This window comes from Lutjanus erythropterus, chromosome 10, assembly GCF_056507025.1.
Source record: "Lutjanus erythropterus isolate fLutEry1 chromosome 10, fLutEry1.hap2, whole genome shotgun sequence".
Classification (NCBI taxonomy): Eukaryota; Metazoa; Chordata; class Actinopteri; order Lutjaniformes; family Lutjanidae; genus Lutjanus; species Lutjanus erythropterus.
In genome coordinates this window covers 33255661-33283210 of record NC_139326.1, presented here as the reverse complement: position 1 = coordinate 33283210, position 27550 = coordinate 33255661, and the positions used below count along the sequence as shown (strand labels likewise).

The 27550-nt window shown below is 40.2% G+C and overlaps 1 long non-coding RNA gene across 3 annotated transcripts in view; it reads right to left on the bottom strand.

The window, feature by feature from the left end:
- LOC146320723 (uncharacterized) overlaps nt 1-27550 on the bottom strand; it is a 101210-nt gene that overhangs the window by 66698 nt on the left and 6962 nt on the right. For 2 of the 3 annotated variants that reach the window (XR_014771476.1, XR_014771478.1), the window contains exons 2-3: nt 19522-19647; nt 16274-16415 (exon numbers count right to left, since the gene is read on the bottom strand). This is a non-coding gene — a long non-coding RNA (uncharacterized LOC146320723). The remainder of the gene's footprint in view (nt 1-16273; nt 16416-19521; nt 19648-27550) is intronic. The other variant, XR_014771477.1, reaches the window with a different exon arrangement.

The following is a 27550-nucleotide window of genomic DNA, read 5'->3' as shown; positions in this document are numbered from 1 at the left end:
GTAATTTATGGTGAGGTCCTGCTGTGCTGTCAGGTCAGAGTTCAGAGCTAAACAGCAGTCTGTCTGTGTGTGTGTGTGTGTGTGTCTATGAGAGAGAGACATTGGCGGTGAATCAGTACTCTCAGCACACACTCCGACAATTAAATTCAAATCCCTCCACTCTCCAACACTACCTCAGCAGACTGTAAATCAATACTCTCAGCCAAACTCTAAAAGGTATGAGAGGCAGAAATGGTGAGAATAAATCAATACAAATAATTTGTACAGATGGATCAAAGGAGTTTTTAATGTGCCAACGCCTCTGAGTGTTAATCTTCACACGTTCATTCAAACAGCAGTGAGTTTGTCGGGCTGGTTATGTTCGTTAATCTGGTTTTTGGTCTGTTTGTTTGTTTTGATGGTGTTGTCATGTGTGGACATGGTGCACTGTCTTGTATTCACAGATTTTGTGATTGTCTTTTACTGTGTGTTGTGTAATAAGTTTCCATGAACATATTAATAAATCATCAAAAAGTTTGAAAACCTCCTTTTTCCGCCCGTTTTAAGTTTTGGTCAGGTAATTTTAGTGACAGGAGAGTGAAATCACCTGCTGCAAAGTCTGGTTGGAATGAAACTCTGCAGGTTGTCAACTCGCCACAGCACATGACTGTTCATCTCTGCAGAGCGATCACTAGACCCGATGACTCTCAGTGGAAAGCTGCAGAATCTTGACAGATCACCACAATGCTTGAATGGTTGGCAACTGTCTTCCTTTGGCTTCTTCTAAATATAAACCTGTCTGGATGCAGCCTAAAAATGAAAGATGCATTTGACCTTATTATATTTTCCAGAGCTGCAGGGTGTGCGCTCCTCCCAACTGATGAGGCTTCTGTGTGCACTAGTCTGGGAGACAAGCAGTTTCGAAAGAGAGTGATAAAAATGCGGTCTCAGAAGTGTTAATTCAATTTTGTGATAATTTATGAGACTGTACCTTAGAGGAAAACAACTTGGGTCTTATTTTTGCCACAATTTCTATCTGTAATAACATTGCAATCACCGGTGTAATTGCTGATATCTGGGAACACAGCAATATTGCTACCACAAAGTCTGATGGGGCAAAAAAACACGAGCAGTCTGTGCTCACATAACCATCAAAATGTTTGGTAAAAAAAAAAAAATAACTAAGAGGCTGGTCTGTGATGAATGTTCACCACCCAGTTTGGGTAATAGTTTTACCCACTGGGCTTCTTTTTAGTGATGCTGCCGCGTTCCGAGATCTCAGCAATTACATCCGTAACTTGGTGAGTACAGTGTTATTAGGAATGACTGCCCAACCCTGTCTCCACGAAATTATGTTTATATATTTCTAAATTGTTTTAACAATTACTCTGTGGTAACAATCATAATCGCTGCTGGGATTATGCTCAGAGACATTTTTGAGTGAATGAAACACTACATTCATCTACTTCAGCAGAGCCAGACTCACTGTGAGGGTCAGAGGTGGATGTGGACAAAGTGCAGGACTTTGACCCCATTTTAAATCCCCTCTGTGGCAACAAAACCACTGTGGTTAAGTTTAGAGGAAAAACTGAGATTTCAGTTACATGTCATTAATCACATTGTGTCTCACTGGACTTATTCTGTATTTAACCAATGTCACAATCTTTCTCTAACCTTAAAGGAGAAATATATAATACATTTACTGTACTAAGTCACAGTTTATGAGTCATAAGAAATAATTAACAATCTTTTATAAGAGTCTGGTAGGCAGTAAGGGAGGCAGCCACTGAACTCTGACTCCTGAGTGTATATTTTCAGAACAGTGGGCTTTTGTTTTCAGGATGATGGACTTAATTTTACATTGACAGACAGCTGACAGTTATCAGCTGATCATTTTACAGTGCAGGCCTCGTCGTTGTTTGTTATTGTCAAAGTATAATTATAATTAAATATGATTCGTTTTGCACTCCTGTTCAGTATCCCTGAAGCCTGCAGGCAAACTGCCTGAGCTTCGAGTCTGGGGAGACGGGGCGGGGAGACAACTTGCTTCAACCGTAAACTTCATATTATATAGGGATTTGACCTCTTTAATAAACCATCTATGGCTCAAACTCACTATTTGGAGCTTTGTTCTCAACATCACTGTAAATCACAGCCAGTCCTCAATGATATTTGAGTTTAAATAAAGGTTAAATATGTTGCTGCATATTAGTAGTGTATAAATGATGGAAGATTCAGTGGCCAAAACTACATTATCCAGGTTGTTTTCAACTTGAATTTCCCCTGAAGTCAAACAGAAATTAAAATATACTTTTGATTAAAAAATAGCAAATATATGCTAGCCGTTTCTTTGTCTTGTTTGTTATTTGAGCAACCTCATTCACTCTATTATGCCAAATCATGATTCGAAAAACATGGTAACTTACAGGTAGCTGATATAAGTAAGTTAGAGGTCCACCTGTTGCTGTGAGTTTTTACGTCTATCGCCAACTGGAACTATGAAAGAGAAACAGCTAATGCTATCATTGCTATCATTGACTCAGCAGGTCTTAAAAGAACATGGACAAAACATTGGAAGAAGGGGAAAAAGCGTCATGTATCGACATTCGTTGGCTACTCTGTAATTGCACAATGTACTGTGATGTATATCCATTTCATGAACTGCACATCTGTTTACTTCTGTCAGCTCCAATTTTAACAGATGTGGAGTTTGTTAAATGGATATACGTCACATTGCTTTGTGCACATAGAGAACAGGGCTATGATGAGCTGTAGTCAGTAGAGCACCACAGAAGCAGACACCGTGTCTCCTAGCAACACCGGCTCTTAGATATCAGTCAACCGTCGCCATGGGAAAGGCCCACCCAGAGGACTGAAGCTTAGACACTGTTTTCCACCAAAATGTCCAAAAACATTTATCCTCTTTTAAAAAATGGAAAATTATACACAACAGCTGCTGTATTGTTATTATACTTCATATTTCCTTACACAAAAAGTTAGGAGAATTCATATTTTGGTGGTAGGATTTCTGTAGGATTTCTGTTTCTTAAATGGAAACCTCAACTGTTTCAGTTTTCCATGGTGTTACAATTTTCCAGGCTTCTCTTGTGACTGATGCTCTGCTCTGAATGCTGAGCCTCTCATCAACTTCATTGCATAACTAATTTCCTCATATTTCAATAAAAACATCATCAGGCCTGTTTTAAAGCTAACAAACTTATCAGCATGCAAAGTTAAATTCCATGTCATGTTGAGTCCAGTATTTTGTCCACCCTCTTGTATTGCTTGGGGATGTTATACTTTACCATGTGCATGGAAGACAGATGAACAGTTCGTCGAGCCATTATATCATATCTCCCAGAGAGACATGTTTACAGGACAGCAAATCGAGCTCTAATGAAGTCATCGCCAAGAGAAATGCTGGGATAGGCCCACAGCGAGCGTGTGTGTCCAGTGCCAAGTGCTGCTGTACAGTGATGAACGACTGCGGCCGAATTTTGCTAATGATCATTTTGGAAAAGCAAATAGATGTATCCAGCATCAGTATTTCTTAATTACCGTCGTTTCCTGTGGAATTCTCTGTTGACGAAAACACAGCGAAACAATCAATCAGGCGAGAGAGAGAAAGAAAGACTCTGGGAAGCAGAAAAGTAAACCTCAAAGGATGGATTTCATCATTCGCACTGGATTTTCACCTTTTTTGAAAGTGTCTAAGTGTGTGTGCGTATGTGCACATGTCTGAGAACAGTAAGGGGAGTGACACCCATATTAAAGAAAGGAAGTGTGTGTGTGTGTGGGGGGCAACCAAGAGAAAAACATAGTGACTTTCTCTGCCCTCTAAATCCCCTGCAGACTACATGCCAGTGGCTACATGCTGCTCAGAGTAGTTTAATGCCCTGTCAGCTGTGCCAGTGGGAAAGAACACACACACACACAGTGAATCATGAACTGACACACACGCACACACTGAGCTGAGCTCCACAGTACAAAGGGCTGCAGCTGCTGCCAAGAAGCACATATGAATCCTGAGAGGGAGTGTGTGCCTGAGGTTTGGGGATGGTGGCACGACATGTGTATATGTGAGTGGTCTGTGTGTAACTGGAAGCAATGGTGGTACTGGAACTGTGACTGTGCATAAACTCAGCGTACAGTGAGTTAGAGGCATGGACAGACCTACTGACCGTCTCTCTTTGTTGCCCTTTTCTTCACTCTCCGTTCCCTCTTTTAGCTCAATAGAACTAGACTTATTTTAGGTGACGAAGGTTCCAGGAGGTCAAAGCCCTGTTGCTAATGGCTAAAAAGCTTGGACGTGCATGAAACAAAGCTCTGATAAACCTGCTGTGCACCACTTACCCAGTACACAAAGTTAGCAGTTGGCTAGTGGGGAAACTGTAGTATTTAGCAGCTAAAAAGACATATTTTTCTCAGGGCTTGGTGGAGACCAAAACAGAGCTGAAAAGAGAGTGAATATTGTACTTATCTTGATCAGGTGGTGAGAAACACAACTCAAAATGAATTCTAATGTTGTTCTGTGTCTTTTGGATGATTATTGAGCAATTAATTTGCATACAAAAACACTTCGCTACTGGCATTACTTGTTGTTAGCTAGCTAGCAGCTAGAGGGGGAAAAAGAAGCTTGATGCAGGAACATTTCCTTCAGAAAGGCAACAAAGTCAAATGTTTAATTGTGTGATGCATCGCTTCACTTTATTAGTAGTTCTAGCACTATTCTGTGGCACATTAAGAACAAGTGAACAGCTGTTCACAGCCAAAGATCATGTTTTTGCTAACTGTGAGGAGAAAGTGTGATACGTGCCACATTTATGCTGTTATTTTGCTGCAAATCAGTGTGATAGAGGGTGAGGGATTTGAAGAACTTGTTCAGAACCTCAGACTCGGTTAGGTTATGCCTTCAAGAGCAACTGTAACTAAATTCACTGGAAAAATACTGTCTCTGACCACGACTGCTCTCCCAAACAAAAGCTACATCACACAGGGCAGGGCAATATATCCATTATATCTGCTATTTTATAGTATGAATATGATATAGCTGATCACCATATTGTCATATTCATGTCATATGCATTTTACTGCTGTAGATGGTTATGGTTGTGCTCTCTCCCCTTTTCCTGTCATATTTTCAGCTGTTCTATAAATTAAAGCATATTTTTTAAGCCATATCTGCCCAGCCAAACAAATACCTGTCACTTCTACACTGCTGACTGGGAGCTGCAGTCCATTGTGCTCCTCATTATACTTAATAAAATTGTTAGTTACCAGGTAATGGACGTTGGGGTGTTCCTACTTGTATAAATATCAAACATTTACATTTGTATGGTGATAATATGTCAAGTTTAAATCAGTTACTGTTTAGTTTCTGGATTCTGAATTTTGCAGCACAGTATTTTGTTCCCATGTGCAACAGCAAAGCCTTTTGGATTTATGACAGCTTTGATTCACAAATCTCACTGGCTTCTTTGTAACTGTGGTTAAGATCGTAACTGGTTCAAACTGTAAGAAAAAAACAGTTTTCATAAATTAACTTGAAGTATTTTAACTGATGGCCTTAACATAAACATGACTCTATTATAGTTAATATATCAGTGAGGCTGTTTCTGTCTTTAGGGACATTAACACTGCTTTCCTTTTTCCACTGATTTCATAACTTTATAGTTTTAGATTCACCACATGATTGAAAATGCTAATTTTCAAAAAGCAACAAATGTTTAAACTTCCTCACTGTTTTTTCAAACACGTACTATCCAATCATAGTTGGTCTCTCTGCCACTCCATTCACTACCCACCCACCACGTTCTCTGTTAACTAGACTCACCAGTGTGAAAGGCCAGGATTAACCTTGGATTTAAAACAGGCCGCAAGCCCATACACTCACCAATCCCTCTGTGGGACCCACCCTCATGAGTTCATCTCTCTCTGATGAATAGCCACTGCCACAGGTGAACACACATGCAGACTGACAGGGACACACACACACACACACACACACAAAACAAATAAGAGCATATGGGCATTTATGACTGCTTTTACACATGCAGACACACAGAGACTCACAACATCGGCATATTCACTCTCTTTCTCTCTTTATGTGAGAGCGTCTTCAGTCAGATTTGATGGTATTGTTGCCCTGTCAAAGACAGCTCTTACAGGGAGGCAGCAATGTCAAACCAAAAGCAGCACTGACAGGGAGCATGTCCTAACCTCACACACTGCTCACACACATACACACACAGAGCCAGCAGGCTGAATATGAAATCATTTTAGCTGCAGTGTCTTTATTAGATCCTTTCCCTCTGAGAAATAAGTGTGTCAGGCTCAGACGCAGAGAAGCCTGATCTGTCAAAAAGCCTTCTGGGAGGAGAAGGCTTAGCAAGTCACTGCTGCAAAACTGAGTAACACTGCATTCACACATACTGATGCAAAGCAGAATCAGTCTCTGCCCTCTCATGAGGTTGTATCTCTGTGGGTTTGTTGCGCTGAGCATGTAATTTACATACTGTGCTCTCTGACAGAGCTGCTGTACTGCACACCTGTTGCACTGTTTGTTTCTAGAGCACAGAATAGCTTTGTTTTTTGTCTTTTTTTTTAACCTTCTAGTTCTGAAGTTTTCTTACTACAACAATAGTGCCTGATCTGGCAAGACTGATCACTCCTGTGTATGTGCTAAAAGAGATGCCTTCTGCACTTCTGGAGCAGAGGAGTAAACAATTTTTGAGCTTCTGTGTCTGTGGAAATCACAACAAGCATGATTAGCTCTCGCTTGGTTGCCTCTGTTATTGCATCAGGGGATATTTGCATAATATTGAGCTTTTCTAAACTTTACCCTGTTGGACGCCTTTTAAACCGATGTAGCAGGCAGCACTAGGCTGCAAATTAGTCTGTAACAGCTGCCCAAGTGTACATCTCCAGAGAGAAAATTTAAAAAAAAAAAAAAGAAAAGACCCAAAAACTTCTCGGATGGCACGCATGCACCGAGTGACCCACAGTCTCACTTTTTTCTTGCTGTGGGATCATGTACGGCACACAGCTCTACATCTGAAGGTCAAAGAGGATTTTGCTCAATCAGGATTTCAGTCTTATGGTTCGTACAAAATATGCATTTTACAACAGAGAGTTCAGTTTATTCATCATAAGGAGTACTATACAACTTAAGAAAACAGTTTTCCAAAGTCTGGTAAGAAAAACAACCCTATTGATGTCATCAGGGTCATCTCAGCTTGGAGTCTACCAGTTGTGGGCATTCACCCATAGATGTATCGTGATGAACTAGATCATGTATGCAAAGATGGCATCTATTCAGTCTAATGAGAATTGGAATACAACGAGTGGCCACTGGAAAAAAAAATGGTGGCAAGGTTGAGTGGCAATGCCCTGTCTAGCTCATTTTATACATCTATGCATTTACCAGGTAAGGAAATACTTTTGACGTGCAATATGGAAAATGTAGGATCCAGTGTTTTTGGAGCTTGACCCATATCAGGAATAAAATAAGGATATATCAGCCTCTGCTGCATCAGCTTTAACCATTCTTTTCAAAAATCTGTCCCTGGCAAGCCTCCAAACTATGTGGAAATTGCTGCTGTTGCTGTTACCCTGTGCACCTTTACTGTTGCTAAATTTTTCTCTAATTTATCATTCACATATTTTCACTTAAGAGGTTCTTGACATATTTGAGTTATTAAGTCCAGTCATCATCTACTGTATATTCACAGTCATTTTCAATTTTACAGTGTATTTTATGTTATTTTACTGCTCCACATTTCAGTTTCCTCATGTAAATGCTACAAATAAATCATATTACATTATCTTAAACCATACACACATACACTATGCGTATCTGTAACTGCACACTTTTTTTCAGTTCAGTTTTGGTCCTTCCTTCAGCTCTCTTTCTCACACACACAGACACACACAGGCGGTGTGATCTGCTGTGGAGATAGTGCTTATTAGTGTCCTATAAATCTTTTCTATCTCCCAGTGGGGCCCTGAGTCGTAATTTACAGCAACACGTGCTGCTGTTGTTCAGCCTTCAGCCAGAGAGAGTTCCTGAAGGCTGCGGATGTTTGCTGATGGCCAACTTTAACTTCAAGCCAAAGAAGATAAAATCATCATGGGACACTAAAACTCCAGCCAGTGGTTACAGTTATTATACTGAACATGTTAATGTGGAATCTGATCAGTGGTGCATAATAGGTTTAATCCAGGTTTTCAACATATGAGAGGTGAATAATGTTAAGTGGATCAGATAGGGCTTTTAATAAGAGGATCATATTTGCCTCACACATATGACAGGTAGATGATTCGAACCATGGTGTTGTATCTCAAGGGCAGCAGAAGAGCAAAATTACTACAATCAACACATACCACCACCTCCTCAAGAGGATGCAGGGAGGGGAAAGAACAAAAAAGGAGGGGTAAGAGAGACAGGAGTTACAAGAAGAGGAAATCGAAGTTGAAAAAGAAGGAGAGGAGGTTGGAGAGGAGATAAATCTTGTCTCATGCTCACAGCAGGCCAGTCAAGCCTGAAACATGACATTTACATGGACTGGTATTGGTCATAACCCTAATAATGGCTCCAGAAAACGCAGACTATTTGTAAAATTACATTTGGAGGAAGCCGTTGTAAAGTGCAAGTGACAATAAAGCAGCACACAAAGCCTGGGAATAAAACTGTAATCTGGGGTATCGGATTCAACGTGCTGGTAAAACAGCATGCTGGGAGTGAATGGACTCTTTGTGGAGGCTGCGGCTTACAGGCTCATTTGCATGCAGTGATAAACGTTGTTTACACTGGACATACAGCTCTGTGAAGTGGTAGGTAAACGCAGCAGGAATGATAGATTTACTGCCTCACATGGGAGCCAGACGGTTATGTAGTGAGCACACACACACACACACACACACGGCTGCACACATGCACACACACATATAGACCAATTCATGCAACAGGTATGCAAACATAGGCTACACGGAGACAGTTGCGCAAACACACACACACACACAGATGGATTATTTCGTGCAACAGGGATGTAACACACACTCCTAGAAATAAGGCTTCCAAAAGAGTTCTTCCTGAATCACTAAGGTTTTACCCAGAACCATTTGCTTCTGAAGAACCCTTTGTTGAAGGAGAGGTTTGTCAAGGGTTTTTCTGTAAGACTAACGGTTCCATTAAGGATCCATTTCATCCAAAGAACCCTTTTTGGAATAAAGAGTTTTTCAAGGGTTATTTCATCAAGGGTTCTTTGTACTCTAATATAAAAAAGTTCTCAGCGGAACCCTCTGAATGGGGTCTAGATAAAACCCTTGGACTACAAAAGGGTTCTTGGTAGAACCCCCTGGAGACGTTCTTGATAAAAACCCTTAGAAGATGTAAGGGTTCTTTGTAGAACCTCCTGAGTGTGGTCCAGATAAAATCCTTGGAATATAAAAAAGTTCACGGGAGAACCCCCTTGGTGGGTTCTTGTTAGTACCTTTAGATGGTGGAAAGGTTCTCATTAGAATCCCCAGTGAGGGTTCTAGATGGAAACATTACAGCATATGAGGGTTCTCTGTAGAACATTTCATATTTTTCACAGATGGTTCTAGGTTCAACGCTCTGAAAGTGTTCCAAGTGGATCCTTTATAAAAAGGAGTTATCGTAAAAGGTACTCCTATGTGGACAAGCCGGAGAACCCTTTTTGGTTCTAGTTAGTTATTTCGCAGCATGTACACACACAGGTACACACACACACGAAACATTATCCATCCTTCTGATGACAAATGAACACTTCTTTCCACAATGGCTGACATTCATATTTCCAGCCAATCTGTCAACATCAAGCTCAAACAGTGTTTGTTTTCTCCATGTAGATTTGATAAACACAGAGATATAAGCTGCAGCTCTTGTGGGTGGAGGGCCGACCAGGTCCAATGCCTCATTCCAGGATGAGGAATCCCCTCTCTAAGCAGACAGGGCAGGCTGCAGGGAGGGACCAGGGGCCACGCGGGGTCTCAGCCCCATTTAAGGAGCAGAGGGTGATTTGTCATCTTCTGTAGGCGACCGACAGGAGGGTGGCAGTGTGTCGCTGGAGAGAGGTGGAGGTGGAGGTGGTGGGGGTGGTGGACAGGGGCAGCGATTTAAGGCAGTAAATGGGTTTCGGGTCACTGACATCGCACAGTGGGCCAGTCACTCAGCTCCGCAACTGGACAAGGTGGAGGGAACGGGACGGAGTCAGGAGGCAGTGTGGCATGTGGAGGCGGGGAGGGGATAAGATGGTCACCCTCCACCTCCTTCACCCACCCACAACACCCCTGCAGAACCTCCAGGTCAGTGGAAATGGCAGCTCACTCCTCTTTGAAATAAAGTTCCTTCAGTTCAAAGCCAGGCTGGGTATGTTTGTTTTACAGTACCAGGTAATGTCATTTTCAGCATGGTGGGCGAGGGGCGGGCTGTGTGTGTGCCACCCGACGAGGAGGAGGTGCACGGGAGCTCTTTGATGTGTCCAATCTGTCTGTTTCTCAGCTGTCATTGCTGCTTTGGTGTGAAATGAATGTGACAACCATCGAGCCCCCCAAACATCATTACATCACAAGCCGTTCGACCCCCCCTCCATGCGTTAAGTGCATCCCCCTGTTGGTGGAAGAAATAATATTGAGTTTCCTTGTTTCCCACAGAGACTAGTCGCGGCAGAACAGTGCAGGGTCATACATTTTTCTCATGTGTGTCTCATACCAGCCACCTACTGCAGTGAAGGGCCAATAAATCAGTTGAAGGTAAACACACAGACTGTGACTGAGCGAATAAGAACTACAAATGACAGCAGAAGTCAACCTCTGTAAAGTGGATTGTGGGCGTTCAAGGTCCAAGTTCAAGTAATACAGATGCTAGCAGGTTTTAAATGGATAGATATTACAATAATGACTAGAGATTTAAACAGGATAACTGTGGTTGGTTTCCAGTATCTGGCTCTATTTTGGATATGGTTCACTCAATAAGCTCTGTAGTGTTGTATTTCCTGAGACTGGTCTCAATACCACTTCTTAAAAGTTTCATTCGTGTCTCAGAATCAGTCATTTTTACTGTGTCATGTCCTCGTGTCAGACAAAGTGGATTTTATTTCGAGACCAGTCATGACTGTTACTGTGGGGTTGTCGCTTAACTGCCTGTGCACTGTCTGATTTATTTTTGAACATCATTACTGTGACTGGATGTAAAACTTCCTGCTTCAAATGTGACTTTTCTAAATTTGCGACATGCATCATTTCTAAATTTTTGTTACAATTAGTTGTTGTCACTCCCCCTTACCCCCTTCACTTACACTCCAATAAAGTAAATACCAGTGACAGGAGAAGAAGCTGTGGCAGTCCGGGAGGACATATCCGCCAAATCCTGTGTAATAAAACTACCTAAACCAAATATGGTTCATCTGCAAAACAGCATCCAAACAAAAACACACAGAGAGGTCCTGAACATGAATCATGTACACCGTTATCAGCACTTGGAAAGGAAGCACATAGAAAGGTAAGCTAAGTGTAAGTTTATGTCTGTGTTTATTTTATTTTGTTTACGAGGGACAATGCACATTAATTAACATGATGTATATATAACACCCAACACAGTTTATTAAGGATTTATCTCAACCAAAACAGAGATGGTGACTGTTGGACCAGTGGAAAGACTAACCAAGACAGTTTGGGTGAAGTTTTTTTTTGTCTTAAGAGTTTGAATGAATTGTTGCTTTGAATGAGTTAACAAGGTCTTCTTCATTTAGTAAAAGAGAGAAACTTAGATTCAGAAGGGTTATAGTTATATTTCTCCATTTAATAAATGTGTGTAGGTGGACACACAGACCTGCACAAATGTATTAGCAATCGCCGGTTACTGGGCTGACAGTGACCCGGTGGAAAATTTAAACATACTGCTCAACACTAACACACTCTCACACTTTCACCATCTATGGAAAGAGCGCCACATTTTCAGATTGACAAGCAAACAGTTATGAGAATACATAATTGTGTTTGAATTTCTAACCACTGAATGGGATTATTTTCTGATACTAAGATCCTGGAGTCATGAAATTTACAGAGCATGTCAGGATCCATTTAAGCTTTTAACTCAAGCAAGGCCCAACAAAGAAAAACACTATAACTGGAATTACAAGTTTTTACATGATAGGACCAATATATTCCCAGTTTATAGGTCCAGTCACTCCCTTCCCACTGCTATTTCACAGGTTCACATCCCACCACAAACCTTTGCCAATTATTGTGTGTGTGCATTTACACAGACAGGGAAGCAGTGTCTGATTCATTTAACATTGTGTGTGTGTGTGTGTGTGTGTGTGTGTGTGTGTGTGTGTGTGTGTGTGTGTGTATGAAATTTATTGTTTCTGCTGATAGCTATGATTATAAATGCAGACTTGTAGATGAGTTAGCTCAGCGATCCAGTGACATACAGTTTAAGGCACACATGTGCAAATACACACACATGCACAGATGCACATGCATGCACAAACACACTTGACTTGACTTGATTTAGCCGAGTCTGACAGAGGCCTGATTGGTGTCTCTGTCTCTGGGTGGGCTGATTTAAAAGTGTCCCTGAGGTCTCGTTCCAGGTAGGGAGGCAGACAGGGGCCTGGAACTCCCCTGTTTCCCTCACACCCACTCCTTCTGCAGCTCCCAGCGAGCAGACCCTGTACCCCCCTCAACAACACACACACACACACACACACACACACACACACACACACACACACACACACACACACACTTGCTCAACCCAGATTCCTCTTCATCCACACAGCATCCATGCTTTCTCACACTAGCCCGAGCTGTCTGGGTCTTTGGCTTGCGTGGATTTCTCACCCCCCCACCCACCTCGTCCCCAACGAGCTGCCGCACATTCCAGCAGCACCCGGGCTTATTATTGGAGAAAATTTATAGGGCCATTTATTTAACTGGATCTGAATGACATCGGTTCTGGATGAGTGGAGTTAGGGCAAACTGCCGGGCCATGTGGTCCAGGGAAAACAGAGCCGGGGATAAATCAACTGACTGAGGGGGAGAATGAGAGGCGGTGGGTGGGAAGGTGGGAGACAGATAGAGAGACAGGGAAATAGAGTAAAAGTGAAAAGGAAAGCCAGAAACCTGGAAGAAAAGAAAGTGAAATAAGATGACTAGATGAGCAGAAGTAGTGTTGTAATAGAGACTTTTCCTGTTGTTAAATAGTGTACTCCATTATGTAGGAAATAAAAAGTAATCGTTCTCATATCTGGCCATTATATTGCTCGAGCTGCAATCAGAAACTGGGAGTATAATGCAAAGTGCAATTATGTCTTCCCAGATTGTTGATCTTTCACTTGCATCTGAAGAATGGCTTTCTACTCGCAGCCACTCCCCTTCTGCAACAGTGAACATTCAGGAATGTCGAAACATGAAGAGAGGAAGCGCATTACATAGCCAGGGGGTCCTCACAGGCTTATTAGCATGTGTGTGTGTCACAGGTGTCTTAGTGATAATCACAGAGCTGACAGGGATCAGACAGAGAAGACACCATGAAAAAATGCTTTAAAATGTAATGTGTCTCAAGATTTTTTTTTTTTTAATTAAAAAAAAAAGGATGGAGAGAAAAGAAGTTGCAGTGCTGCATATGCTTCTAACATAAGATGGAAAGATCAAGAAAAAATAGGCCGGGGAGTGTTTTATGTTTGTATGAGTATATTCATATGTAAAAGTATATTTTGCCAGTGCAAATTATTACTTTGGCATCCATAGAATTTATTTAGCCCTCACTTGAAGTGTATTTTTTAATCTCTAGATTAAAACGTATATATATTCATACATTTTTTAATGTAGACCATAACTGCTACAGTTAACCCTAACCTCTCCAGCAAAACACCTGATTGCACTTCTGTGTTTGTAGTACCATATTTCCTTAGTCCATCAAGATATTCACATTCTGTTTTTTTTTAACATGTAGAGGAACCCCCTGCCTGCTGTCACACTAAATGGGATCAATCAGAGCTTACGTTATTAAATTATATGAGTTCAGGTGTATCATCTCCCATTTGGTCTGGATTTATTTTGCACTTCTTTTATTTGTGGGGTCTGTCACAATATCTGTCAATTTAACCACTTTTGCAGTAAAATATTTTTATACAACAATCAATTTCATATGTGGCCCTAGAGAACATTAAAAACATTGTTGTGCTTTGTTCTATCTCTGTTAGGGATATCTCAAAATTTGTAGAAAAGATGCAGAAGTGTGAAAACTGAGTGTTGAATGGCCACTTGAGGCTGGCTCCAAAGCTGAGTCAATTGTTTACAGCCTGGTACAAAAAATGGTTTTGGTCACTACAGTAAATTTCTCTTTTCATGACAACCACACATGGGTGAGTTTTTTGAAACTCAACCATTAAAATTATACCAGGGCTTTTGCATAATAACATGTTTTAAAAAGTCTGTGGCTACAACCTGTACTGTCACATTCTTTGGCTGTGTAAGAAACACAGACTGTTATGCAGTCTGTATTGCTTGTACTGGCAGCTGCTGCTTATAAATCGTTCCTTTCTTTTTTCTAAAGAAACCAGAAACATGAAAAGAACCTCTTTTCATTGACAAATAATTGTCATGATGGTCAGCGACTGCTAATTTTATTTTTTTATTTACTTTCACAAACACAGTTGACAAAGTGGGCAACTTCCACTTAGAAGCCAACTTTCTGTCTCCTCTGATCACACAGTATACAGTTTGACATTGTCAGATCTTTCTATTTTGTAAAACTTGTGTTTGAGTTTCCCTGTAGCCAGGATTTACCATTACAATTTACAATTTCTTAGCAGGTAACATGTGTGACCCTCGTTCAAATCACTACTCCAACAATAACAACAGACCTATATATCAACAAGAACATTTAGTTATTGGCTATATTGACACACAAACAATCAAAGAGAGAGTACGAGGTGACAGAGGGAAGCTGCTAACCTACCAACCTAGCAGACGTTAAGCAGAGTAATTGGCTCTGATTGTAAGTTAACTCCATATAACTGTTTTCCAATTATCAATTAACTATTTGAGAAGAAAGAACAGGAGTAAGTGCTTTTTTGTTGTTTATGCATTTACTATGGATGGCAAATTCCTGGAAAAGGATCTGAATACGTGAGGACAGAAGACATTTTTGGTGTGTGCATGATTCGATTAGATGTGCAAATACGAGCTGGAGTCTCATATTCTCAAATGCTAAGGATGATTAAAGTGCATATCAAACACATTAAAAGACACGGACAGCATGCTGAGTATCTTCCATGGATGCCTTAAGAGTTTCATTACATGCCAACATGTGATCCGACCTCTTATTGTACATGAAAATGAATGTGATCTGGTGCTACCACATAATGTACTCCCCTGTCACCCATGGGATATTTTTCCACATTTAAATTGGAATGAATGATATGGAAAAGCCTTCAGCGGTAACCTGAGCCCTGTTTACTTAGCCAGCCCTAATGCAAACAATCCTACACACAGACACACACACACACACACACACACACACACACACACTGCACTAAGTGACTGACACTGACGGCTGTCACAAGCTGCTGGGGGGAGTGATGGGGGGTGGAAGTAGTAGGTGGTGGGAGGCAGATAATCCCTGTCCACAGTAATGACCTTCATTCAAAGCAGACACATACACACACATACAGAAACCATAACACACAGATGCCCCTGTACATCAGAAACTGTCCAATAGTCTGAAATCAGGAAATCTGCCAGCGACTCACAATTGACAGAATTTAGGTAATTATGTGCTCAGTTTTAACTGTTTCAATATTATGACAACTGGCCTAAAGGGGGTGCTACGTCACACACTGAAACTTGCATGCCACTGATGCGTGTGTATGTGTGTGTATTCACAAGATGTAATGGAATGATGCATCTCATTACTCTTTGGTCAAGGGGCAACTGCAAAGTTTGTTTTCTCGTTTTGGAGATGTTGACATTTACACAGATCATCAGTCATCATCCGCTTTTCTACACAACATAACTGCACACGCAAACACACACACACACACACAGACACACACACACACTAAAAAGAAAGTGGTAGCCTCACACAAAACACGATTAAATAAAACAGTTGTACTGTTTCATAAAAGGAATAACAGTTTCTACACTGTAACTGCAATACACAGCTGCATTCATCATTCACACACACACAATGCAACAAGCTGTACGAGGCAGCGCTGTGTGTTCGGGTCAGTAAGTGGGAAAAGGTGGAGTGTGGCGTTCTCACCATTGAAAGCAGCAGCAGCAGGGATCCCAGCGGACTGGCTCCTGTTTACTCTTCTTGTTTGGTCGAGCAGACGGCTCTCTGTCCCAGTATTAAGCTTATTTACATTTCCTGTTTCTCTTCTGCACAGCCAGAATACCTGAAACTGGAAAACAAAGTTTAATTGCTTTTTGTCCATCCATAATGTAATAACTCATACAAAAAGCTACAGTTTGGACAAGTTATGACTTTTTCACCTTCATAATATTTGTGTTCTGCAATGCCTGCCTGGATCTTTCTTAGTCAGCATCCGAACTGAAGTGTAAAATGCTTCCAGGCCAGTGACCTCCATTCTAGATACGGTGTTTACCACCACGGCAGGTATACATGTACTAAATTAAAGGTCCTTTTCCTCCATCTGTCATATAAAATTGCACTGGATAATGAATAAGAGGCATAAAAATGAATTGCTCTCTGACTCAATGAATTTGGAAATTATTCTTGATAGAACCTCCACACTGCATTATGTTACCATACAGCAATTACAGCCATCTTTTTCATACTCTTGTTATTCATGAACTGTATGTTGAAAATGTATCTGAAAATTGAAATAAAATCCCAAATTTGAAAACTTTCTTTCCAAAACTGTCACATTATTATGACACACTAGTCTACAAAATTCAAATAAACAAAATAATGTCTGTTATTATTGCAACTGAATGACTTGTCAAAAAGAAAAAAAAACATTTCTCTGTCACTGAATGTTCAGGGAAAAGGGGCTCTTGTCTTGTGCAATAAGAAGAAAATGGCAGTTGGTGATTTTTAGTTATTTATTCTTTTGGACACCGAGGTTTGTTTGGTTTAATTCTATGGTTTCAACTTGTCATGTCATCTGGATGGAAAATATCATTAGTCCGTTTGAGAATATTGTGTCCTTTCATTTTTAACATGTCAAAGACACAGGACACATACCTAGCAACATCACAACTTTTTGTGAGCTACCCTGTTTTCTACTTTTCAGTAAAATCAAATGAGTTTTGAAATTGTTTATCAAGTTTAATAAGTACAATATTTTCTCAACCCATAAAGGAACATTTAATACTTAAGTTTGTCTGAAAAACCTTAAATTTTGAGATGTATGGTCTTCAGTGGATAGGGGAGGATATGTAAGAACATAATCCATCCACCTGGCAGGTGCAGCATATAGAGATGCTGATTAAACAGCAGGCGTTCCTTAGACTGGTCACAATAAAAGGACACTCTAAAATGTGATGTTTTATCTTGAAAACGGGCATTTATTAGGCACTGAACTATGAACCTACAGATACCTTTTTTTTTTTTTTTTCCCAGGAGGGCAAAGTCATGACCTGCCCTACTCTGCCCAGGCCCTTGTGCCAGGTGAGTCCAGCTGAAAGCATTCCTTCACAGGGGGGTGTAGAGGGAGCGAGGGGAGTGGATGGAAGAAGATGAGTTGTGGTGCGCTGTGCTCACCACCCACGATGCTGCCACGCTCTCTGCTTCTCTGAAGGTCCCCTACCTGCTAATTTGCATCAGTAAACAGGCGGTCGACAACTTCAAAGTGTTAGCACCAATGAGGCCTGACGCGGGAATGGACTGCTGTTTAAGCATGTGTGCAGGTGTGTGTGTGTGTGTCTGCATTTATCCACCAGTATGTTATTAGGTTATATGTAGGAATACCTGTCTGAGCATTTTAGAGTTTCTGATCAGTGCAACACTGGTTGTCATTGGAAAAGCATTATTTCCAATACAGTGGGCAGTTATAGACTTACATGTTCTGCATGCCATTTCATATGATTTATAACCTTCACAATGGTAATTTTTTAAATATGTGTCATTTTGTGGTATAAAGATTGTGGTATAAAAATGTAAAAATACAGAATATTATCCGACTACTGACAGCTTTAGCCCAAACAGCATCTGTATCGCCTTTCAAAACACAAATCAGTGAAACCCTAGTGTGTATATGTGTATGCTAAAAAAGAATCCATCAATGTGAATGTGTGTATACATGTTTCTTTAGATGGGCCACCACCCACGGAGACATGTCAGGTAAATATTTGGAGGGTGGGGGGTGAAGTGTCCAGTGTCCAGAGAGGGCACATGCCATGTGAAGCTATCCATCCACTCCACGCAGGCATGTGATACGGACGGAGACACCTGATCCTGCATTAGGCCGCCTCTGAAGCTATGCAATATCACAGCTCACCCCAAACATCAACTTGAACCAAAGACCCTCTAGCCAAACAACTGTGTGTGTGTGTGTGTATCTGAGTAAGTAGGTTAACTTACATGTGCACACATGTACGTCATGTTAGCTAAAAATCACAGAAACTTGAAAAGCATGAATACTGGAAACAAAAAGTTGAGTAATTGTTTTTTAGCTCTAGTGATTCCAGTGTGGATGTGTGCGTGCAGGCGTGTGTGTGTGTGTGTGTGTGTGTGTGTGTGTGTGTGTTGGGGGAGTTGTTGTCATATGTCACATGGAGAGACGGGTGATGACAGAGGCTTTTCTCGGTGTGTTTTCAACAACAAGAACTCAGGCTGAGGGTTAAACACGGAGGGGGTAATACATGTAGTATTTGCATGCTAGCTCAGTGCAGCTGACTAGATTCTACAGATTACCAGCAATGCTTCACTTTCAATGGCAGCCATCTTTGACATGAAACTGGGTAAACACTAGAGGTGCCACAATTCTTCTGATCCACAATTTGATTGGACTTTCGCTTTTAAGGTCACAATTTGATTGTTTGATTTAAACATTTTTCAAGTCTTGATTTGCGAGGCTCAACCTTGCTTTTGATTATTGAAATTGAAAGTTCAATCACTTTTCAATTTAATATTGAAATTGTGATATCCATAGTAAACAAGGACACAAGGATACAAGGTGATTTTATTTATCATTTACAACAAGGTTGTAAAATGAGATGACGATGTAGTTCCTTCTTTAAGATGTGTTTTTTAAACCCAGGTGGTACCAATGATACTAACTAAGGATCCATTCCATTCAGGTCAAACAGAGTCAGAGTGCTGCTATTGTGCATGTTGGCTCACTGGAAAGGCTCTGCTAAACTAAATAAAAAGAAATATTAATTGACATAATTGGTAACGCCTGTGTTTACCCTGTTTCATATCAATATGGCAACAGAGAAAAGGTCTAAAAATGGCTGCCTTTATCCACGTGTGTGACAGTACAGTGACACAGTAGAGCATTTATTCATGTCAGTGCTTCATCACAGGAGTCAAAGTCCTACCTCTTGCTGTGCTGGTGAAGGTGTGCAGGTTATGTCTCAGTACCCAAATGCCCACCTCTCCCCCTGCGGTGCCAGGTGCTCTTACACCAGAAAACCACACAGGGGAGCTACTGCTTTTTCCAAGGCCTGTAACAGAGACAGACACACACACTGATACACACACTCTATCTGGAGCCAAATATTCTCCTCAGTCAACCTGCTGCAGGGTTCAGCACGGATCAGCAGTCAAGCTGGAAGTGAGAAAGACAGTGATTTCTCTCTGCAGCCAGCAGAAGAATAACATTTTATAGATAGTATACAAGTGTTATATCAGTTGTCTTCTGTTTATTTGATGCTGCCCACTGTTTTTAATACATTCTCTTGTGAGAAAATGATGTCAAAGCAGCAGCTGATCACTGATAATAATTCTTTACTGAAATATCAAAAATTAACTCCTAGTCTATATGCTATTTAGTACATTCTAATTAATTTAGAGTATTTAGAGTAATCAACTAATCTTTTCTCATCAACTTAATGTAAATATACACATTTTATTCATTCAAGGTATTTAAACTTAAAATTTCTAGTATTTATTTCCAGAACACTACAGAATTTGTTAATATAAAACCTGAAGTGTTTTGACTTGAAATGCTGAGTTGAATGAATGTACCATACAAAGTTCAATGACCATTAAATTTCTGCAGAAACATGACCAGCATACTTCCCAGCATGCATTGTTTCTGTGTTAAAGGAAATCGAATTAGTTGGTGACTGGAGAGTGCTTTCTATCTTAAACTTAATGAACATGTTTTCTCAAGTACAACTGAATTAATATTTTTTTTTCTTTGTTTGTTTTTGTTGTTGATTTGTTTGAACGATTACAAAATTATCTCAAATTTAGTCAACTTAAAATTTCTGTCTGTCTGTTAAAGTTAAAACAAACTTATTCTTAAGGTGTAAAAGTGAGCTGAATACTATGTAAATCCTGATATATATATATTATAGATTATATATTATAGACATTAAGTTTCAAGAGGACTAAAGGGTTTTATTTATTTAGTGAGCAAACAGTGGGGTTATTCATTTGATGAATTTTGATTTTGTGTATGTAATTTTATTTATTTTTTTTTGTTTAAGTATATAGCTATTTAATTCAAGCGAAACCATGTTGCTGCAAAAAGGATTTTAGGTGTCAACAAGACAAAAAGGTTAAATCAAAAGAATTCTTCACGAAGAGGGAAAAAACACACAAAGCGAACAATACTGATGTCCAACCCTCTTCCTCTTAGTCATATATAAACACAACTCGGTATCTAGGACAATGATGTCAGATACGGTAAGAGACATCCAACAAGCGAGGACATGTTCTAATAAATATCATTACATTCAAGCTGGCTGGCTGAAAATATGCCAGCCTGCGAGACGCAACATATGACTACAGTCAAGATTAATGAGCTGAGAAATCAGACCCAAACACAAGGGCTATTTTTTTCCACATCCAGTTCACTCCAGTGTTTAGGCCCGCTCAGTTCAAGCGACATGGGAGGTTGCTGCAACATGCATGAGGACAAAGATTTCTGCTTGTCGGTGCTGCTTCGTTCGTCTGTCAGAGGGTCCGCCCATATTTTACAATGTGGGAGAGGACGATAGGGGCCTGTGGAATACCTGTGCAAAATATAGATGAGGTAGAGTGATGTCAGTGTGAATAAAGCTATTCAAAACTGTGGCGGACACACTCAATAAACTTTGAATCAACAGCAAACAAATGAAACTCAAAAAGGGGGATTGAAAGGTTCCACAGTATATATAGAGGTTTATAGTGAAACCATCTTAAATTTTTGTCATCAGTATTTTGAATTATAAAACATCTATGTTTTTTGTTTGTTTGTTTTTGTTGCGTTTTGATAAATGTAATTTATATGGTTTTATTGCCTGTTTTTATTATTTTTTTATTTTTAAAAACATTATGCCTTCTTTGTCATTACTTTTTTTGTGCCAGCTGCAAACATAAAACTGTTTTAAATTTAAAATAATTAATAATGTACGTTATTTTGTGATTTAGGTGGATGTCTATCAGGTTTTGTATGTAGACATAGGCCTGCTTTATACATTTTACAATATTACACAATTCATCACACCAGTTTTATGTTTTCTCAACAATTTACCCCCCAAAAATGTATTTGCTCGTGAACTAAAAATGAATTGATTTAATTAATTGATGTTTGGATTCAGCTTTTGTTTAAATTGTGACCAACATTTTCCTTTTAAAATATATATTTTAGAATATGTCACAAAAGTTTTACAATTAATTTGTATCATTTTGATCAAGAGGTATCTGGATATGAAACAAAAAAAAATTAAGCTGCATTTTCAGATTTGATAATTCATATGTACTGTGTGACAATATAAAGTTTAAATTTAAAAAAGTTAAATTAAATAACTTGTACTATTTTACATCAAGTTTTATAAAATATGATTTATTTCTTCAATTTTTAAAAGTTGCAAGCAACATTTTCAAGAATTCTCATGAAACAAACAGGAGTGTAAATGGTGTATTTTAAATATCCATACAGAAGTGTTAAAAACTGTATAACAATATTAAATAATATTTTAATTTCCAACAATGAAAATGCTTCTTCGTGCAAACAGAAAAGCTTATCAGTATTTCCAAAATGAATGGATTCCTTGAGTAAATTCTTTGACTGCTTCAGTACAATAGGCGAGGGAACTTTTTCATTATACGAGGGCCATGTAATCTCTGGACCCTTTGTTTTCCTTCAGCTCTCAAATGTTCCTCGCCACCTCCAGAGCTGGCTAATGGATGCCGATGGAGGAAGTGTTTGACATTACGGACACAGCAGTGCTTGTTTTAGAGGAGCTGGTCATGTGGTCTGCCCTAGCAGGCCACATAGTACCCCCTTAATGTGACCCAGACCCCCAAGCCAACTCCAGGGGGTTTCAGTAACTGTCCGCTCTGGGGGAACTGAGTGTCAGTTTAGCCCCCCAGTGAACACAAGTCAACATGCCTTAATCCCCCCATCACCTAAAGTTACACTTTTGGGTCTGTAATTAGCCAGCCAGCCAAATCTCTCCCACACCCTACTGAGCTCGCTCTTTCCCAGCCCTGACATGGAGCTCCGAGTTGGGGCTTGTGGCCAGTGCGCAGAGCTCCGTGCTGGGACCCGGAGCTGCTGCTTGAGTGCTGGCGGTTTCTATGGCGCGGTGCCGGCCCTGGCCACATGGTCCCTCATCTTTCACTGTCACCGTGCTGGAGAGGAAGAGATCAAAACAAACATGTGGTGGCAGGGAGTTCCTGACATGATGAATCGCTGTAATCAGTATCAGACAGCCCAATGCTCGCTCTGATTGGTGGAGGAGATTCTCTGAGTGACTGAGTGACAAGACGCACAGAGCAAGATCTGTGACCTGAAGCACAGCCTCAGACCTGAGATACGTCCGATCCAAGCAAAACCACCAGCAAGCAAAGTCTGCAGGTCATTCCACACTGAATGTAAACATTTTCGATGGTGGGGAAATATTTGCAACATGGAAGCCGGGTGTTTGGTGGGCGCCATGTCCATTATCAACTGGCCCAGAGCCATGCCAACAGGAATGATGGGGGTGGTTCCAGTCCTTGGTATCAGCTCCATTCTGCACATTGTTTACCTCCTGTGTGACTTCCTGCTTCTTCATCTTGGAAGAGGAGCACAGGAAGGCTCGATAGACCCCCCTCAACCCAAATCTCCTGTATGCCCAAACAAAAAGCCACATTGTAGCTCATTTTCCTGTCTGCACCACTGCGCATTTCCAGCCGGGGGTGTGGTATTGGCATTCCTCAAGGTCAAATCTCTGCACGCCTCTGATCCCCTAATTTCACTGTCTGGGGTTGGTGTGGGGGGTTCTCTAATGGACATGTTATCCATTTCCTGCTGCTGCTGGTAAGAGGCGATCCTGATCCTGCTGTCACAGAATGAATCACCATGTTAAAACTCTACTAAACACCTTCAGCGTTGCAAATCGGAGACCTACTGGAGGACTCATCTCAGCTCACCGGCCCCTGAAGTTTGAGCGTTAGATATCTCTGGAGAGTAGAACGTTGCATTTTCATTGTGCACCTTGTACAAACTAATTATCTTTTATAATGTGACCAAATTCAGGGATTAGGGTTAAGGAAAGTTAATGGCTCAGGTTAAAATGATCACTCTTGCAAGATCTTTTGTGGGTCTTGGGTTCCCTTCTAGACACAACCTTGAGCCTTTCTTTGGGTCGGCCAAGAGGACGAAGCTAGCAGTCAAGCAAAAATGAGGAAGAGGAAGTGAGAAAGAAACAGGATCGGCCTCTAAAGGATGCATTCACTGACTTTAAAGGAAATATTCACTCAGCTGAGTTTTTGGAAGAAAAGGAGCAGACTGTGGCCACCCCGCTGGCTTGGACATTACCTCCGCTAACACAGTTATTAATTTCAGCTGGAGAGAGGGAAAGTTGTTAATGGGATATGCACACATGCACTCAAACACACACACAGTCATAAACACGCACAGTGGGCCTGACTGTAATGGCCTTTGACTAGAGGTCTGTGGTTCAAGTTCATGAAAGCAGCGAACAAGCCAGGGTGGCTGAGGAAGGACAGATGGAGCGAGCATTGTGGGGACGAAGGGATGGAAGAAGTTGGGGTTGTGAGGGGCATGAGGTGGTGGTGGTGGTGGTGGAGGGGAGGTGGGTCTCAACCCCAAACCCCCTCTGCCAGAAACAACAAGCAGGCCTTCTCATATTCAAATAAATACTGAGTCAGTGGGGAGCATGGAGGGGCTGCAGATAAGGAGGAGGCAAGGGGCAAGAGCCAGACTGGAGGATGGCTTCTTCTTCTGCTACAGTGAAGCCTATTTAGGCTCACGGGCTGGGCCGAGAAGAGCAAAGCAGGCAGTGACAGATTTATAATGAGCGTAGACTCTGCCCTTACATTTAATACTGGGCTTAAGATGTATTAAAGAGACAAAGGCCGCGGATCCTGCTCAGGGGAAGAAGAAAGGCCTTAATTAATTTGGGGAGATCACGGAGGCCCCGAGCCCACATCATCGGTTCTTTGTGGCAGGAATGCCAGCTATTTACCGGCGCTCCAATAGAGCTGAGGGGAGAGGCGAGGTGATGACGACTGGGGCCGCCACGCAACAGATAGGGAAAGGATACTTTTCAAAAGCTAAAAGCTTCCCAGTTTTAAAACAAAGATGGGAGGGAAAGAGAAGAAGTGATTTTGAAAAGGGATCTGACTCCAAGCCGCCCCCCACCACCTCACCCCACCCTTCCTATGTCCGACACACACATTCCAAACTGTTTTTGCTCTCTTTCAGTGCCTCTGTGAGAAATTCAACTCGATTAATACTGATAAAAGCTCTGAAAGTAATATTCAGAGATATATTTGGGATATTCCTGTCCTGGTGAAATCGAGAAATACACTTTCAGGTATTTTCCTATGGGACAGACTGTATCTTACAGTAACGTACCAGTAGTTGGATGATAACTGGCTTTTCCCCAGTGTTGCTTCAGGTGTAGAGGGGCTGAATTAGGGAGCAGAGTGTTGAGGGCGGCCTGCACGGATGAACCAGGCTGCACAGAGCCTGTTGAAGGGCACAGTTGGCAGCTGTCAGGCCTATATTCGTTAACTGGGAGAGGACATGTGGAGAGAGAACTTTCCTTCCCAAATTAAACAAATAGCGGTGGCACACATCTTCCCAGACAACTGCACAGGGGGAGGGAGAAAGTGAAAATGGTGTGCTTTTCTTTCTTTGTCTTTTATTTCTACATGCCTGATTGGACAAATAGACCAAGGAGTGAAAGTTGTCAAACCTTAGAATCGATAAAGACGAAGACGAGAAACTATATATACATATATATATATATATATATATATATATATATTTCACATAGTGGGCTATAACACTAAACAAAAATATATATATATATATCAAACCAAAGCTTTTTGTTTTAACTTAAAATAGTTAGTGCTGGCTTAAATTTTTGAGTTGACTGAATTTGAAAAGACATGTTGAGATAATTTTGTAATGATTCAAAACAAACTTTTCACATCAAATAAAGTTGATATTAATTCAGTTGTACTTGAGAAAAGAAGTTCAGAAAGCTTAATGTATTAAGAATAACAAGTAACTCCTCAGTCACACTAACAAAGATTACAAACAAATTTGATTCAATTTGATTGATATGTTTTCCTCTGCTATGATGCTGATCATGTTTCTTTCATGTTTTCATGTTTGCTCGCATGTTTCTTCTTCAGTACAATACATTAATTCAATTCATCATTTTGAATCAAAAGACTTCAAATTAAAATAACTCATTTTTATAGGTTCTTAAGTTTTCTAAAAAAAAAAAAAAAAAAGAAAAACTAGAAAATTTAAGTTTAATTAACTTGAACAAATAAAATTTCATGTATAAACCAACTGAAAAAGAAAAGATGCATCAAGAGGGAGGATGTTTAGAAATTTGTTATTCTATCATTTTATAACACCATATTCCTTGATTCATTATTCATTATTATTCGTTCAAAACATGTCGGTGGTTCCTCAGAGTTTTCAAATGAGTAATATTAAAAGGTCTACAGCCTGTTTTCGTACTTTTTAACAATGTGTGTGGGAATATACGTTGGAATTTGTCAGGGATAGACAAGAGGGAATTGTGATTTTCACCTTTTGGTCAACCATTGTGTTCATTTCCATTGTGTTTTTATGCACATGGCCTTTTATGATGACCCCCAAAATACAAAGAGAGCTGGACTGAACAGGAAAACCACATTTATATGCCAACAAGGAAATGTGTTTAGACTATTTTTTTTCCTTGTCTTTTTCTTTCAAAATTGGAAATAATTCCCTATAACATCTTCAGGAAGTTAGTATGGCCATAGGACAAAAAAATAAATCTCCCAATTATAAAGCACGATTACCACCAAAGCTCCCCATAAGACCTGACCCGTTTGTAAAATCAGATACCACCTTACAGTTACTTACTACCATTACATATGGTTTCTAATTAGATTACTTATTAAACTGGAAACTATAGATCATTAATAAAAAATTATAAACAAGTTATACAGTTTCCATACATCAATCACTGTTGCCCTATGTGCTGTAACAGCTTATTAATGATTTATAAAGTCATTACAACCTAATTAATTACTTAATTATAAGAGTAATCTTACTGTAAAAATTGTACCTAAAATAATATACAAACATTATGGGTGCACACTAGATTATATCTTATAGAGACTTCATATTGATTTTAGGCTATTTTGGGCATTTTACTGCATTATTCCTATAATATTCCTTCAAGGGCTTGTAACTTTGTTGTCATATTTGTATCATTACAACAAATATATGGAAACTGACTATAGGATTAGTGTACTGTTGTCGCCTTCACCCATGACTGAAGGGCTACTGAAGGACGATGTGGATCTGCAAACACATGTAATACTAAACTTGCATCAGTATTCACAAACCTCGCTGCAAACGCGTGGGCACAAATAAACTCAGTGTGCACTGTAATAATCTCTTAATCAGCGTGCATATTTGCACACAATAACGCTTTTACACCAATAATTAGAGCGACATTTTTTTTTAACGTATTCATGGGCAACCAACCAACGCCACGGAAAGTCTCCTCTAAATGCCCAACTAACCACTCAGTGACAGACGACAGCAATGAAATTACAAATAAGGAAAAACAAATACTGATAGACATCGGACAAATATTCATCACTGCGGTAAAATGTTTGGACGTTTTTAGTGAAAAACTCCAATTAGGATTCGCGCTGATGTAGACATTTCATTTCGGGAAAGGAGGTGGACATTTTTTTTAAGCGGAGACGTGAATGAAGGCATTCACAAATTCAGCCAACAGACAAAATTAGGGCACTGCTGATGCTTCATGGCAGCAGATTGCTTGCACCTGTACGAAAAGAAAAAAATAGTTCTGCATTTTGCAAAAGGTTATACTACTACCTACTTTATATATTATATATTATATTATATTATATTATATTATA